The following is a 15,892-nucleotide window of genomic DNA, read 5'->3' as shown; positions in this document are numbered from 1 at the left end:
GCAATAAAGAATAATCATGAGTTTCCACCACTAACTCTCTTCATTATTCTTCCCTCAAAGGAAAATTAAATTCCTGGGCCGATCTACACTTCAAACATATTTTTCACGTGGCGCTGGCCAACTATCTAATTTACTTAAATCTATTGTCAAAATACACTGTGGCAACGCTCTAACCATAATAAGTCACACATTTAAATAAAAAGAAAAATCCCAAACCACATTGATCCCAGCGATAAAAAAAGCATCCTAGCAACCAAAGAAATATTTTATTTTTCATTCTTTTAAACCATCTAGATTTAGCATTTCTTAGCCTCTGCAAATGCATTTTTGAGTGCATTGGGCATATCTTTCCTGACACTCGGTAATTTGAAAATGTTCAAATGTAGAAACAAAGACCTAAGCTGACTCCTTCCAGTCCTACTGCAGACAAAAGGCATTTCCATGCCTTGTGCTGGCAAGAGCAGTGAAGCAGTAAGCTGATGTTTGGAAGCCTGCAGACATTGGGGGTCATCTGTAAGAAAGGCACTCCGGAGGGGGTAAAAATTAGAAGGTTTCTAATAAATCTCCCTGAGCAAGTATCTGCAGCTACTAACACGGCAAGCGCCGGTAAGCGCTGCTAGCGGCCCAGAAGAAAGGGAACACACACAAATCCATTAGGCAAAGCACTTAAAGGAAAGCAACCCCCCCATTTCTGATCTTCTGCAGATTAACTGTTACCAAACACTCCCACTGCTCTGCCTGCCGGGGGGGGGGTGCATTTTGTGAAATGCGCCGTGTCACTGTGGCCGGCAGGGTGGGAAATCGGGTAATGTCTGATGCTTGTAGCACCTTGCACCTGAGCATCTCAACAGCTTAAATCATTGGGGGGCCAGCCAGCCATCGACTGGGGACACTGCTGCCCTAAGAGGAGACTGGAAAGCAAGGTATGAGTTGGAGTTGCAGCTGCCCACTGCCACACCAAGTCCTCTGCTCCTGGGGACAGGGGGAGCAGCCCCAAGCTCACACAACCCCAAGCTCACACAACCCTAAACTCATGCAACCCCAACCTCACACAACGTGTGTGCCCAACGATGCCAATATGGACCCTCTACAACACGGGGCTGTACTGAGCCCCATCTCCTTGTCCTCATACAGAGGGCTGGGGGCACCTCCAAGGCACACCAAGCTCCTCTGGTGGCCGCCTCCTTTGGCACAAAATGCTCCTCAACAGCTCCACAGCTCTCCACCCCGTTTGTCAAACAGACTCTTTGTATCCAGCACACACCCTGAGAACACTTAGTCCCACCAGGCCTTTGGGAGCGTTTTGCTGTGTTTCATCCCTGGAACAGGGCCATGGGAGAGGCCATACCCTGGAGTGAGACATCTCACAACACGCTCTGCAACAGGCAGCTTCTGATCTCTCCGCTGACAGACGGGACACTGGAGCACACTGACTCAGACAACCCTGAGGCAGTGACAAACCAGGTGTCCTCCATCTGTTCTTCAGCACCTGAAGTAATGACCTGCCTGTTCAGTCCCAAGTAAGACTTCCACGCATGTGCATGGGTGCTCAGCACCATGAAGACCTGTCCAAACTACTTCTGGCCACAGAGCTGTAAGGGCTGTGGCACAGATCCTCAGACGAGGCCCACAGTGTGGCTATTCCCAGAAATGAAGTTGTTTTGGCTATTTACAGCCGGTAACACCTCCTTCAGCTGTACCAGCTTGACAAAAAGCTGCTGTGTGTGGAGTGAAGCAAGCCTTCTGGATCAGCTTTCAAGTGACCCAGGCGAGCTCACAAAGGAAACGTGGCCATTCTGTACCTACGCCTCCCAGCACCTTCAAACACCGACCTCTGGAACAAAACCCCTTGTGTTATCGTGCACTGGCCTAAGAATAAGTTGTGCTCAGATGAGCGAATCCGAACTCCCCACAGCATTGTTTCCAGGGAAGGTGACAAAGCTCAGGGCCTTCCAATGACATCCTTGAAGGTGTCAGGGAGCCCAGGCCGGCGGCCAAGTCCTCATGACACTGACGCACGTACCTCGTCGAAAAGCCCAAACAATCCCCGCAGTACTGTGGAGGATTTCATAACACTCCCCATTACGTTTGCCAGGTCAGTGCTTTAGGTTGTGGGGAAAGTGACACTTGACAGACTACTGAAAGACCTTCACTGAAATTCTGTATCGACTCTATCTAAATCTCACAGCAAAATGCCTCTGAGGAAGTATCAAAACCTGTATCCTCCCTTCTGCTTTGGTGTGGCCATAACCTCGCAGTTCGGTGAGCTGGCTAGCAAAACACGGGATTTCTGTTTCCTAACCCGAGTTTTGCTACCGGTTTATTCTACAAAGAAGGGTTAACCAATTTAATATCTGCCTATATGAAGTCTATCTATCTCGTACAGCTGTTCAGATTATGTAAATTAGCAGACAGAGAATGTCACAGGAAATCTGTAAGAATTATCATTGTCACGATCTGCTCACAATGTGCACAAGACACTGTTCAAGCATTAAATTCATTTACAACATAACTTCCATATATTCCTCCACAAGCCAGCATGAAATATTTAAAGCAGCAAATATATACGCTATTCAAAGCTCTCTGCTCTATGCTCATGTCTTCCAGAGAAAAGGATGTGGTCCTCAACCTTTACCACTCCTTGAGCAGGTATTTTTTATTTCTTGATTTACTACTACAGAAAAAGAATATATATATATTAGCTTACTTTGTCAGGGTGTGAGTCTAGATATTAAAGAATAGTTTTATCTTTAATAAAGCTAAAAAGGGAAACGTTAAATTTCTATACGGATGTAAATTTCTGCTTTAGAATAATTTCTCTCAAAAATGGTGCAGGCAGGAAGGTGTGAGCTACTAACAGCAGCAGATTTGCATACACGCTTTACTCCTGATCCATTCCTATGGAAATCTTTCTTCTCTCTTGTTTACAAGAGACAATTCATTTTGAGTTTAATCCCCTTTTCCAGAGGAGAAACTCTAGAAAAGGAAAGGGAACCCATCACACCTGTGAGGTGCTCCTGTGGCATCAGATCAGGAGGCTGCTTTCAGCAGGGGAGGGCTCGCCCATCTCCACCACAGAGAGGCAACTGATCTTACATATCCCAGTCTGCAGAGCAACCTCCATCGCCCTCAAAGACAGGTAAGGTTTTTGTTTAGTTCTTTAAACTCTGCCTTACTGTCCAAGTACGCTGCTCTGTCACGATACTGAAAGGTTTTTTAAGGAGTTTATAAAGTTTAAAGCGGTTAAGGCGCTACTGGAAACCTCTGAGTGACTATGCAGTTAATCTGCACAATTCAACAGCTACCAAAAGGAATTTATTTTGCCTCTAGAAACATCAGCTCCCTCCTAAAACCACAGGCAGGCTACCCATCACCTCTGCTGTGAAGACCTCCAGATTCTATAGGTTTTGTTAACTCCAGCAGCAACTGACACACCACTTATTGATCCATGTGACACTAGCTGCAGTGGTTTCACATCAGTAGGCAGCTCACCTCCAACACATTTGCTCTCTCACTCCCCCTTCTTAGAACAACTGGGAGAAAACATGATGGAAAAAGCTCAAAGGTTGAGATAAGGACAGGGAGATAACTCAGCAACTATCATCATGGGCAAAACACACTCAGCATAGCGAGATTAATCTATTTTATTACCTATTACTAACAGACTAGAGCAGTGAGAAACTAAATGCAAACTAAAAACACCGTCCCCCATCCACACTCTTCTATGTCCTCCCCACAGGCAGCGCAGGGGAACAGGGAATGGGGGCTGCGGTCACTCCCTGACACTTTGTCTCCGCTGCTCCTTCACGGTCCCTCTCTTCCCCTGCTCCCCGTGGGGTCCCTCCCCCGGGATGCCGTCCTTCCTGAACTGAGCCAGTGAGGGTTGCCCACAGGCATCAGCTCTTCAAGCACTGCTCCCACATGGCTCCGTCCCACGGGGTCCATCCCCCAGGAGCAAACTGCTCCAGCACGGGTCCCCCACGGGCAGCAGCTCCCCCCAAACCCCTGCTCCTGTGTGGGCTCCTCTCCACGGGCTGCAGCTCCGGCCCGGGGCCTGCTCCTGCGGGGGCTCTCCATGGGCCGCAGCCTCCTCCAGGCCACAGCCACCTGCTCCACTGGGGGCTCCTCCACCCATGGGAGGCTGCAGTGTGGAGATCTGCTCCGTGTGGGACCCATGGGCTGCAGGGGGACAGCCTGCTCCACCAGGGGCCTCTCCATGGGCTGCAGGGGAACTGCTGCTGCGTGCCTGGAGCACCTCCTGCCCTCCTGCTGCACTGAGCTTGGGGACTGCAGGGCTGGTTCTCTCACATTTTCTCACTCCTCTCTCCCAGCTGCTGTTGTGCAGCAGATTTTTTCCCCCCTTTCTTAAATCTGCTCTCCCAGAGGCCCACCCAGCATCACTCACTGGCTCAGCTCTGGCCAGCAGCAGGTCCCTTTTGGAGCCATCTGGAGCTGGCTCTGCTCTGACATGGGGCAGCTGCTGGGCTCTGCTCACAGAGGCCACCCCTGCAGACCACCTGCTACCAAACCTTGCCATGTAAACCCAATACACCAACAAAACACTGCAAGGCCTTCTTTCAGGCTCTGGAGCATAACAGAGTGGAATGGCAGCACACAGCACTGAGCTGCAGCTCCATGTACACTTTCTCAGGTTGTATTTTACTCAACTTCACTGGCACTTAAATTAACTTCAATCAACATTTCTGGTGAAAAAAATTGAAACCGTGATTATACCAGTTTCAGAATCTCCAGTGCTGGTACAACTTCACCACAAGGAAATGTCTGAAATGCTTCATTTTTGGAAACACAGGATCTTTCCCACTGCCCAGGCCAGCAAGTGGTAGCTGAGGTGCCTGGTTCCCATGAGCAGGACCACAGCAGGAGCCAGGCCACCCAGAAGCTGGGCACGGGGACTGGAAAATATCCCTGGATATCTGAGCCATTCCCCCTTTGCAAGTCACAGTTCCCTTATTTCATTGGCACAGAAAGGAAGGAGTCAGCTGGCAGAAAAAAAAAGTCAAGGTCTCTATCCTGATCAACATACAAAGCGGAATTTAGCCCAGACTGGTTTACTGACTGCAGGAATTGATTTTTCTTATTTTCTCTTGCACTGATTTTTTAGATGTTCCTGTACAGCCTATATTGCACTTACGTAACTCCATTTCATGAAAAAAAAAAAGCATTAATTAAAAAAGCATTAATTTTAGCCAACTAATGCCTCAAACAACTAAGTTTTCTAAGGAAAACATACACATGCACACACACACACACACACAAATGAGAAGAGAGAATATGTACTTTGTTTTGCCACCAAAAATCTTTTTATGTCTGTCGGTCATAATCTGAGAGACGAAGTCTAAATGACAGATTGCATTTTTGCAAAGAGATACAATGAGCCATAATAGCCAATTAGTATATTATTGCAGTATCTTTCAACTTCAATTTCAAAAAAGAGCTTCAGCACTGCTCTGTAGGCAATTACTGCAAGCCGTTCGTTATGGGCAGAATTGATGCTCAGCAATCAGCAGAGAAGCTCCTTGTCTTCTGCATCCCGCAGGACACCCCTCTGGGACACACCTAATGGCCATGAAGCTCTGGCAGTTACGAAATGGTAGAGCACTGTGCACAGAAAGCTTTATGAAATAAAGCTTTGTTACATACAAGAAATGACAAAAGAAAAAAAAAAAAAAAAAAAAAGGATTAGCCCAGTGTAGGCACTAAATGCTAGGGGAAGGCTGAGGTTGTGGATGCCAGGCAGGTGTCTTGCTCTCTTCAGAGGGGCTCAGTGTTTGCTCCTCATTAGCATCATGATCTTGAGGAAATCCCAAACCTCAGGCCTCTGTCTTTTCATGGGAACTAGGAACTTCTGTAGGTGACAAAGCCTTGAAATTGTAAGCAATACAACCTACTTCTCCCCTAGTAGCCGCTGGACTCTACTTGAATTCCTGGGGTCCATTAACAGAGAGCAACAGAGCCAGACGGTACTCCCATTCCCTACAACAAATGGTACAGAGTAAGTCTGCCATTTTCTACAACCACTTCCCTTCCTAGACTCAGCGTGGGACTGAAGTATAATGCAATATTATTTTATAAATGTCAGAGTATGGCTCACCTTCTGTACAGTCAAAAGACCAGGATGATGACTCAAATCTTTGCTTATTTCATTTTTGTTGGTTTGTTTTTATGTTTAAAACAAAATCAGCCAAACTGAAAACTGCTTATCCATAAATATGTAGACAGTTACCAACACAGTGGGACTGTCTACTCACTGTGTGCAAATGAAGTTTCAAATCCAAATTACATGCATTATTTTTTTCAATAGTAGCAAGTTCCGTGCCCCAACAGAGCATATATAATGACTTCATTAAATTCTGAGAGCAGATTTTGTCCCAAATACATTAAATTGTGATGAAATGGGGCCAGTACTGTATGTGAAAAATGTACCAGCAGAACACACTACCTTTTGATATGAGCCAGGAGAATGTGAAAATAAAAGCAAACAATGAGCACTGTGGTTAAACCAAATACATTCAAGTAACAAGCTATTTAAATGCATTTTTTAAATAATAAAATAGTAGAAGAAGAGTGCATATTTCCTACACTGAAGGAAATGCCTGAAATAGTTAGTTGGATTTTTTTTGCATGCTAAAATCTGGGTCATTTCCACAGATCTATGCCAAAGGACTGCACATATGGTACACATGAAAGCCTCAAATTTAAGAGTGAACAGAGGTGGATAACAAATTTAAAAAAGAGTATAAACAAACTATCATTTCTTATGTAACACTGAGGGATGACAGATTAGGATTAAGGCCTACTTGTACCAAACCACATACAAATGGTATCAGAGAGAACATGTGTGCCCCAGGAAAAAAAAAATAAATCCAATTTATATGCCTAAAAAGTAAGACGGAGAGAAGACTGAGAACAGTAGTAAACATTGCCAACACAGCATTATGATCCACATTAATAATGCTGTCTGATCTAATGCCAAAACTTCACAGTTGAGAGTCAGATTAAATTTAAATTACTTCTCAGTCGGAATAAACACAGTAAGAACGTTAAATTTGATATTACAAATAGCAATGATTTCATCATTATGTACAGAAAAAAATTAAGGAGGATTTCTAAGCCTACAAAGGAATACCCACAAGGCAATACAGGGAAGTGTCCAAGGTATTTAGCTCAGCTTCCCAGAGGAAATAAGATTCACATGGATACACTCGGTGTGTGCATGAGTCCCTGCTTAATAACTGGAAGTGGTCAGCCACGGCAACCTAGCTTAGTGGAGGGGCCGGGGAAACCATGGCATCCTGCGTGCTCCGTGACAGCAAGTAATTAGACAGGGAGGAGGTGACTTACAAAGGTGCCTCCTGCATGAGCCGGTGCTGTGTTGAACACACTGGTATAAAAGAGCCCATGGTATAACCATGGGAAAACTTCAGAGGTTTATTTTTATTTCCCTATGTGAATAATTGTGTGCATAACATGGGATACGCTGACACTGCAGCAATAAATACAAAACAGTTGCAGAGTCAGTCAAGAAAACAAATCCACTGGAAACTAAGCTTCACTAGTTCCACTGGACAAAACTTCAGTTATTTAAGGATTTCAGGTTTTTCAAGGCTTAGGACACAACAAAAATCCTAAGCCCTCTGGGCTCCAACCAGCTTCCATGCTGTGCCAGCCCAGCAGACTGGAGATGTGAAGTATCTCCCTTGAAATAAAAGAAAGAAAAATTCTCAACCATCAAATCTGGTAAATGCTTGGATACCTTGATTAACACAGCTTTTCTGGAGAAAGAAAAGCCACTTTAAAAGTCAATAAAACAATGCAAGCAGCAGCTTGAGCAGTGCTAGAAATCCCGTCTACGCACACTGCTGCATGCTGACGGCCATCGGTGAGGCTCAGACTGCGGGCTCCGGGCAGCGAGCCTGGACACAGCAGTCCCATCTGCTACACTCTCAACAGTGGGAACAGTAAAACCCCTCCTGGAAAGGCAGCGTTCCCCAGATTTAAAAAGACTTATCTGGATAGGGGCCAACCTGAGGAACACACGTCTCAGATGAGGAAACTTCCACCACAGCACTGAAGCACAGTCCCACTGGCTTTTATGGGAAGTAGGCTCTGAAACCTGATGGACACCTTGGAAATGTTCTCCTAAACAAAGCACTAGAGAAAATGTCAGGCGTTTTAGTCACGGTCACACAAGGCTTCCTGACACGGTTAGAGGAAAATGAGGTTGGAAGGGGTGGTGGTGTTTGGCCTCCTCATGGCAGATTCAGCTGCACCAACATCCTCCGTGCCAGACGTCAGTCCCAGAGAAAAGCTGCGGGAAGTCCAGCCTCGTGTGGGAACTCAGCTTTGGAAGGTCTGCCTCCACGAGGAGCTCACGGCACCTACTGGCTCACAGGCTTCCTCTCAGAGCAAAATGTCCTGCTGCCAAAACACAGAGGTGACTATCGCTTATGCCTTCTGTGTCGTGAAGGACGAACACCATGGCTCAACCATGACTCTAAATGGACTCGATCCTAAGTGGCACAGTAATTAAGCAGCAACTAAATGACCAGACATTAACCTTAGTCAAGTTTCTTGGAAACTATGACAGGAATTGGGGGTCTCCCCATGAGCAGACCACACTGCACAGGTCCCGTGGCCTGCAGCTCCCTTCCAGGCCCTCCTCCTGGTGGTACCCGCAGAGCCGCTGTCTTCCAGCAGCACAAGGAGAGGATGGAGACATGGGGGCTGCAATTCCCAACCTCCATAGCACAGCACTCATCTTGGGAAAGTGCTGTTCAGCACAATTAGAGCACTGATTTGAAGTAATTACCCTTCTTGTCGCTTCAGCAGTCGCCAACCCTAGCAGTGCCTGTTTCTCTCCACTGACTACACACAGGGTACACAGGGAGCCAGGCTTGAGCAGCTCAGACGCAGACATCTACTGATGCGTAGATGAAGCATATCCTTTGTGTCTTGGAAATTTGGGGGAAATATAAGAAAAGGAGCTGGGGTCAGGAGCCTCCTACTTCAGGGAAGGAAAGGACTCGAAGGAAAGGACAGGTTAGGACCCTGCACTCCTAACCCCACCTTGCATGGTGCCCTATGCTATGGGTGCGAGGTCCCCTGAAGCAGGTCCCAGCCCTCAGCACGACCAAGTCACCCAAAGAGCAGACATTCAGCTGTGAGAGACACCTTTTTCCCTGTACAGCTGAATAAATATCCATTACACCGCTGATTTAAGAGTATCTCGATACTTGGAAGCGCCGTGCCAAGTATATTCTCTGGCTTCAGCATCATGAAAGATTCATGAACCTGTGTCCGGTACTAGACAGCAAGGAGTTTATCGGCTTTATCAGCCCCAGCAGGAAGTTCGTGCTGAGCACGGCATTTGCAGGTACACAATGAAGATAAAATCGCACGTCGCTTCACTGAAGAGAAAGTCTCCCTTGCAATCAGAGACGTTCCTCCTTCTAGCAAAATAAAGCACGGAGACACATCCCTTGCAGGTCGAAGATTGTGTGGCCCTTTGGCACACTGGATTTATTCACTCAAAGCTACCCAAATCAGCCATCAGCCAGCCAGGAGAGCTTCAGTTTGGAGCAGAGCACATGCACACAACGCGTCCCCACCGCCAGCTGCAGGGCAAGCACATCTCCTCCGAGCGTCCCTCCTTGATTCTCCACAAAACACATCCATCTCGAGGCGACTGCAGGCTCCGCTCAGCGCTGTGTGCTGTCAGTCAGTGCTATTTACCCACTTCAGCCTCTGGCCCTGTTTACACTACAGGCAAGTAGTGTTTGACACCACTTATCCTTAGCGGAACATGGCTTGGTTGTTGGCCAAAAGGAAACCTCAGGCACAAGGAAGGGCTCGTCCCCAGCGTGGGGCTGGTAGGGCTGGCTCCCTGCACCGCAACTGCTCCACGGGACCTCTGCAGCACCTGCAGGGCAGAGGCTCACGTGTCCTCCGCTCTTAAATTTAAGTGAAACAGCATGAGAAATGTATCCTGTACGCATGGTTTCTGAGAACTCTCAAGAGGACTGGAAGAAGATATAATCTGAACTATTTTACATGGACTTGTACCTTTCTGCAGCTCATACCAACCATCACTGGGAACACTACACTGGATGAATGGGGTCAGGCATATTCCCTGATCTCAACCATCACATCTGTTTATAAAGTGGTAAAAACAGGCTTTCAGGCTTCATTACTTTTCTTGGCGCCAACCATGTGTTTGATTGAAATTGGAAACAAAAAATAACTTTCTGAACACGTTATAGATAGAGAAAAGCAAAGGGTTAAGCACTTTAATAAGAAAAGGATATGTGGTATCAAGTGTCCAGCTATGAACACAGAGCTTCCCCTGGCATGTGGTGTCAGGTCCCAGGGAAAAGACCTCAGTGGAAAGTGCAACTATGTCTTAATCATGTGCTCAGCATGCCCCTTATTCCAAATACCTTTCGCATGTCTGTGCAGAGGGAGTTAAGGCTCTACTGGAACATTGCTCTCATTGTATACAATAATTGCTTCTTGCCAGAGCAATTATTTTCGCAGAATATATTCTATGAAAAATAGCTCACTTAGTTCAACTTCTGCCCTGCATTACAGAAGCAAATGAAAGCAACACAGATGTGAATTTATATTTCATCAGCAAACTAACCCTTCACCAAACTTTCCATTGTCATTTACTAGCTTGAATTAACATCAATTTAAATGCAGTTCATCAGATAACAGCTGCTTCAAGAAATGCCAGTAACTTGCTTTAAAATAGCAGAGAAGATGAAGAAAACCAAGCAGCACTGCATAGCAGCACTGGCTGAAATGTGCCCTGTGTGTCCTTTGATAACCGCCTGTGCTGACGCACGGCAGGCTGCTCCGGACAGACACATGCTGCACACTCACTGTGGAAGCCAAAAGGGAATTGGAATATTTTAATTGCAAGAACCACAGCAACAGCTCAGCTCTGCAGCAGTGCGGTAGATTTACATGCAATAAGCTGCAGAGCCAGAAGTCTTCAGGGCAGGAGCTTTCTGAAGGGGTAATTTCCTGGTTAACAACATGTATTTTCTTTGAAATCTGCCTTTTTAATTGCTCTTGTTTTCCTTTGTTATTGTCTGCTTAAAACAGAGTGATTCACTAGTTTCTACCAGACAATGACTGTTATGTCTCCAGCAGTAAACACAAAGCAAAACCAAATCAAATAAAAAGCAGGTGATGGACAGTGTGGACAGCCCTCCTGCAAAGTTATGGTGAAATGGTAAATCTACATCTCTAGGGATGTTTAAAACAAGAGCAAGACAGTCATATTCACGGATCTTTATTCAAGCCAAAACCCGAGCCAGATGACAGGGGTATAGCAAGGTGGCCACTTATCCACCCACCCGGCCAGAGCCAAGCTCAGGTCCCCCCCAGGTGCTCACGCAGGGTGCTGAGGGTCACATCACCATGGGTTTTGAGTGGCTCCAAGGATGGAGGCTCCACAATGTGTCTGGGCAACCTGTGTCTGACCATCCTCAGGGTCAAAAAGTGTCTTCTTATGTTTCATGTGTTTCGGCTTGCGCTTGTTGCCCCTTGCCCTGTCACTGGCCCCACTGGGAATCCCACCTGCATTTGCATCTCCACCTCAAAGGCTGCAGCCCCTGAAACTCTGAAAGGTTTAAGAGTCTAGCACAAAAAAGATTTTAGTACAGTAAGAAGTACTATTATAAGCATCAGAATAAATGTTTTTGCCTTTCACCATCATTAAAAAATACTTAGAAATTACAATATTAACAGGATTTACCAACCTATTAGTACAGAAGTAACTCTTTCAATTGCAGGCTAAGGAAAAAAAAAACATGCTGTGATGACATGGCTAAACATTTCCATGTCATCAAGCCCAATGAAACAGGTTGTTTTATGCAACTTGGATGCTTCTGCAGATTAAAAAAAAAAGGCAATTAGAAGCTTTAATTGCATATCCTCCCAAATCAAGGACTTTTCTACAACGTATTTTGGGGAATTACACAGCACAAGGGGCAGACAGTAGTGCAGAAACAAATAATGTTTTATATTTTTAAAAGTTACAATGCTCCTTATTGGTTCTTGAAAATAATCAGACAACAGATTTACTTATTTGACTTTGTTGCAAAACAACTGAAAGAGAGGTTCTGAATTTCCTTGATTTGAGGCATGAATGACCTCAGAGGAAAATATGACCTCCTCACTGAAGTCTTTGTGTTGTTTTTTTTCCTTCCAATTGACAGACGAATTATATACTGTTGGCAACAAACAAAACTTTTCCATCCTCTTAAGACGCATCAATTTTAGCTCAGGCTGTACATTGAAAACCCCATTGTTTAATTTTCTCTCACAAGCAAGTAAATCCCTCCTTGTGCTGGCAGTACTCAGCCATGGCTTTGCTGCTTCTGCAGCACCCACCTATGGTTCTCTGTTACCAGTCTCTGCCACCTTTACCAACCCAGGAGATCAGCAGGTTCCCACTCATTCCAAAAAGTGCAGGAACACCTCTTTTTAGGAGGTTCACCCTGACCTTTTGCTGCAGCAAATGGTGTGGTCATGACCTAGCTAGCTAAACACACAGCCTTTGGTCACTTTCGTACCCCTGCATACCAGGTCAAGGAGTCTGACATTGTTCCCCAGCCAGTCAGAGCTCAGACTTGGGGTACCGTAGCCTTTAGATACCAGACATTGATGAGGTATTCCTTTAAAACAGCTCCTATAAGAACTGTCAAATGCAGAACATCACTTTTTCATTTCAAAGATGGTTGAAGTAATTTCCGAGCAAAGCTTGAAAACAAACTGAAGATTCCCTAGTGTCAGAGATGCTGTTTAAATGGGAACGGAGTAGTCAATCCCAAATGACAAGACTTGATCTCAAGGCACGAGTAGTTTAGCGAAATGAAACACAGTCCCACAAAGGTGGCAGTCTTTGAACTCCCACCACAGCGGGATTTCACAAGGCACCTTTCAGCCAGGCTAACTCTCTTGCCTTTTTATTGATGTATTTATTTTGCATTGTGTGTGCTGGCTTCAAGCCGTCCCTGTGGCTTTTACCCTTTCAAAGTCTCACCTTTGTGAGCTCCTACACTTGCAAAGAAACCGTTTCTCTTTCCGCTTCCATCCCACAACTCTCACATCCTCTTTCTACATCCTGCACAGCCGACCAGAAAACACGGACGGCAGAGCACAGCAAGCCCCCAGCACCTCCTGTACTCCTGGTAACAGCTTCCCAAGAGCTCCAGCACGGTTTCTGCCTAAAAGCTCCACATTTTAAGCCTGTGCTGGCTACACAGTGCCCTTCTGCGACAGTATCGACTCCCCCACATGGCGAGCACTGGCCCTTTCCACAGGCATGACACCTTGCAGGAGCTCTTGCTCCTCACTGACTTTGAGTACAGACACAGATCATTCGAGGAACATGTTCACCCTGCCAAGGTCCAGAGATTCTCCATCAGCCCCCTGCCAGCCCCATCAGCAGAAGGAAGCCGAGGACAGCATCAGCAGCGAACCCCTCTGAGCCAGCGCGGCCTTCAGAGGAATTTTCCCACAGCGAGGATCACATTCATCACCCCACGCCGGGAACAATATTGCATTGTAATGTCTCCGGGATCCTAGCAGACGTAAGAAGAAACATTTAACCTCAGTAAGGAAGCTCTGAGAAGCATCTGAGCAATGCAGAGCACGGCTCTTTCGGCTGCAGTACTGCATGGGAGGCTTTTTACACGTCAACCACACAGCTAAACACAGTGATGTGAACTCAAGTGAGGGATGAAGCCAGAAAGCCCAGGTTGTAATAAATCCTGAAAGGCTGATGATCACGCACCCCTTCCACCAGCACCCTGCTACCCCCAGGCAGATAAAAGCAGTTGTCTGATCCTACAGACATACCTGGCCAAAAAAAAAAAAAAAAAAAAAAAAAAAAAAAAAAAAAAGCAAACAAAAAAAGACAGAAAAAGAAACACTGAAGATGAACTCGAAGTGCTTTTCTTACCTGTACAATCTTACAGAAGTGTCAATAGGAAGCAAACATGGTTATGTCTACATCAACACCACTGCTGGCTTCACTTCTTTTTCAAAAATTAATTGTTCCAATCCTTTGTCTTTTGTTTTTGGTTTTGTTGTTTGTTTAAGTTTCTCTACCACAGTGAAGTCTATGCCCTCTTAAGAATTGGACTCATCTTATCTTTAATGGTCACTTATTATTCTTCTTAAAGTTATCTTTCTTAGCATTGTGACCAGAGCAGGATTTCACAGCCACTCTGTTTTTCTTTTGGCTAGGGAGCACTCTGAGCTTTCTCACAATCATTACAGCAGGAAAGCCGTAGCCTACACAAAGAGGAAAACATAAATTATGCTATGACAGCTTTATAAGGCTAATTCCAATAAATATCCCCCAGTAGGCTCCTATTCACTGTGTCTTTACAACAGCTAATAGGGATTTTTCTGCTGGAAGCGCATGCACTTCGATGGTATTTTATCAGGAAAATCCAGACAGGACAGGAGGATGACGAGGACCTCTGGAGCTGACCGGTTCGAGCCCTGCCCTGGGGCAGGACAGACCATTTAATGAACAGACGGATGCCATTCTCTTTTCCCACCTCGGATCACTTACATCTGCTCAGGGCAGAGGTCTGACGACGGGTGGCCTGTGCTGGAGGACCAGGGCTGCTGCACAGTCACCAGCACGGTCGGGGGCCAGCCCAGCACAGCCTCTGAATGAGGCTTTGCTTTTTCCAGCATCGCTTCAGTGTGTTGTTTGGGTGTGCAGGAAGTCTACAAACGCCACTCAAAGCTCTTTTTACTTCCGTAGGATCTTTATATGCATATAAAATTTATATGCATTTATACTCATCCTAGGTACTGCCACTGGATCTTTACTGGAAACACCAGCACAGAAGCCCATCTTGCAGACAGAAACAAGTCATGGCTGTTTAAACCATGCTGAGGTTATGAGGGCTGAGGATTAAAATTGGAGGCTGAAGGATGGGGTCCAAAAACTAGAAGTGCCTAGTACTGAGGCATCATCACAGTACAGAAAACAACACTGGCAGATTAATTCCGTCCTATGTTACCCTTGGCATGGGACTATCAAATTAGTGATTTCTATCCTCATACTAACTCCATTCTCATAACCTCAGTACACAAAAGAACCAAGACTCAAAGCAGCAGCACTCAAGATCTTAAAACACCTCATCTGCTCTCCCAGTTCTTGCCACCTTCATGTGCCACCTCTCCCCTTCTGACTATTAAAATATAGCTGCACCACTTTTCAAAACGACTGGGAAAGACTTTTACGCTTTCCCATTGTGGCATGCCCAGCCAGCTAAGGACTTCTCTCTTAGCCAATCTCCCTGCACTTTTCCTTTTCAGCTCAAGCACAGAGCACTTGACCCCACCCCTGCATTTTGTTGTGAAATTGGAGCATGCCCAACATTTTTCCTCAGCAGACAATTTATTTTTAAATCAATGGCTAAGAATGCGGCATAATATGTCTTGAAACAAATGTTCTTAGTCATCATTTCCATAATATTTCAACTCCTTCGCAGGAAATATGATTCAGAAGAGAACAGCACCAGAATAAAAACCCAAACTTTTCTATTAGGTAACGTCCACTGCTCTTCATTTCAGAGCTGAGCAATAATAAAAAAACTGCAGTAATGAAACCTTGGATGAACAGGGACTCTTTGGAACAGCACTACTAAACTACTGGGGAGATGTCTCAAAGGTGCACCATGTTTCAGTGGCACACGGTTGGTCTGCTATTGAATGCTGAAATGCCACGTTAGAGACATGAGAGACCTTCAACAGCTCCAAATAAATTTAATATTTAATAGGAGATAGCATAGATCTAAAACTGACTGACCTCTTCATGAACAAATTCACACTGATC

The 15,892-nt window shown here is 45.6% G+C and overlaps 1 protein-coding gene across 2 annotated transcripts in view; it reads right to left on the bottom strand.

Annotated features, from left to right (window-relative positions):
- Nucleotides 1-15,892, bottom strand: part of ST7 (suppression of tumorigenicity 7) — a 139,394-nt gene that overhangs the window by 102,304 nt on the left and 21,198 nt on the right. The window contains exon 1 of one of the 2 annotated variants that reach the window (XM_084298328.1): nucleotides 8,046-9,805. The exons of the other annotated variant lie outside the window; for it this stretch is intronic. The gene's annotated coding sequence lies outside the window, so the exon portion shown is untranslated. Of the gene's footprint in view, nucleotides 1-8,045; nucleotides 9,806-15,892 lie in introns of those variants that run through there. 2 annotated transcript variants of the gene reach the window in all.

The sequence above is a fragment of the Netta rufina genome (assembly GCF_964035555.1).
Source record: "Netta rufina genome assembly, chromosome: 1".
Lineage (NCBI taxonomy): Eukaryota > Metazoa > Chordata > Aves > Anseriformes > Anatidae > Netta > Netta rufina.
The sequence above is the reverse complement of the archived record's forward strand: the minus strand, read 5'-3'. Positions and strand labels throughout refer to the sequence as shown.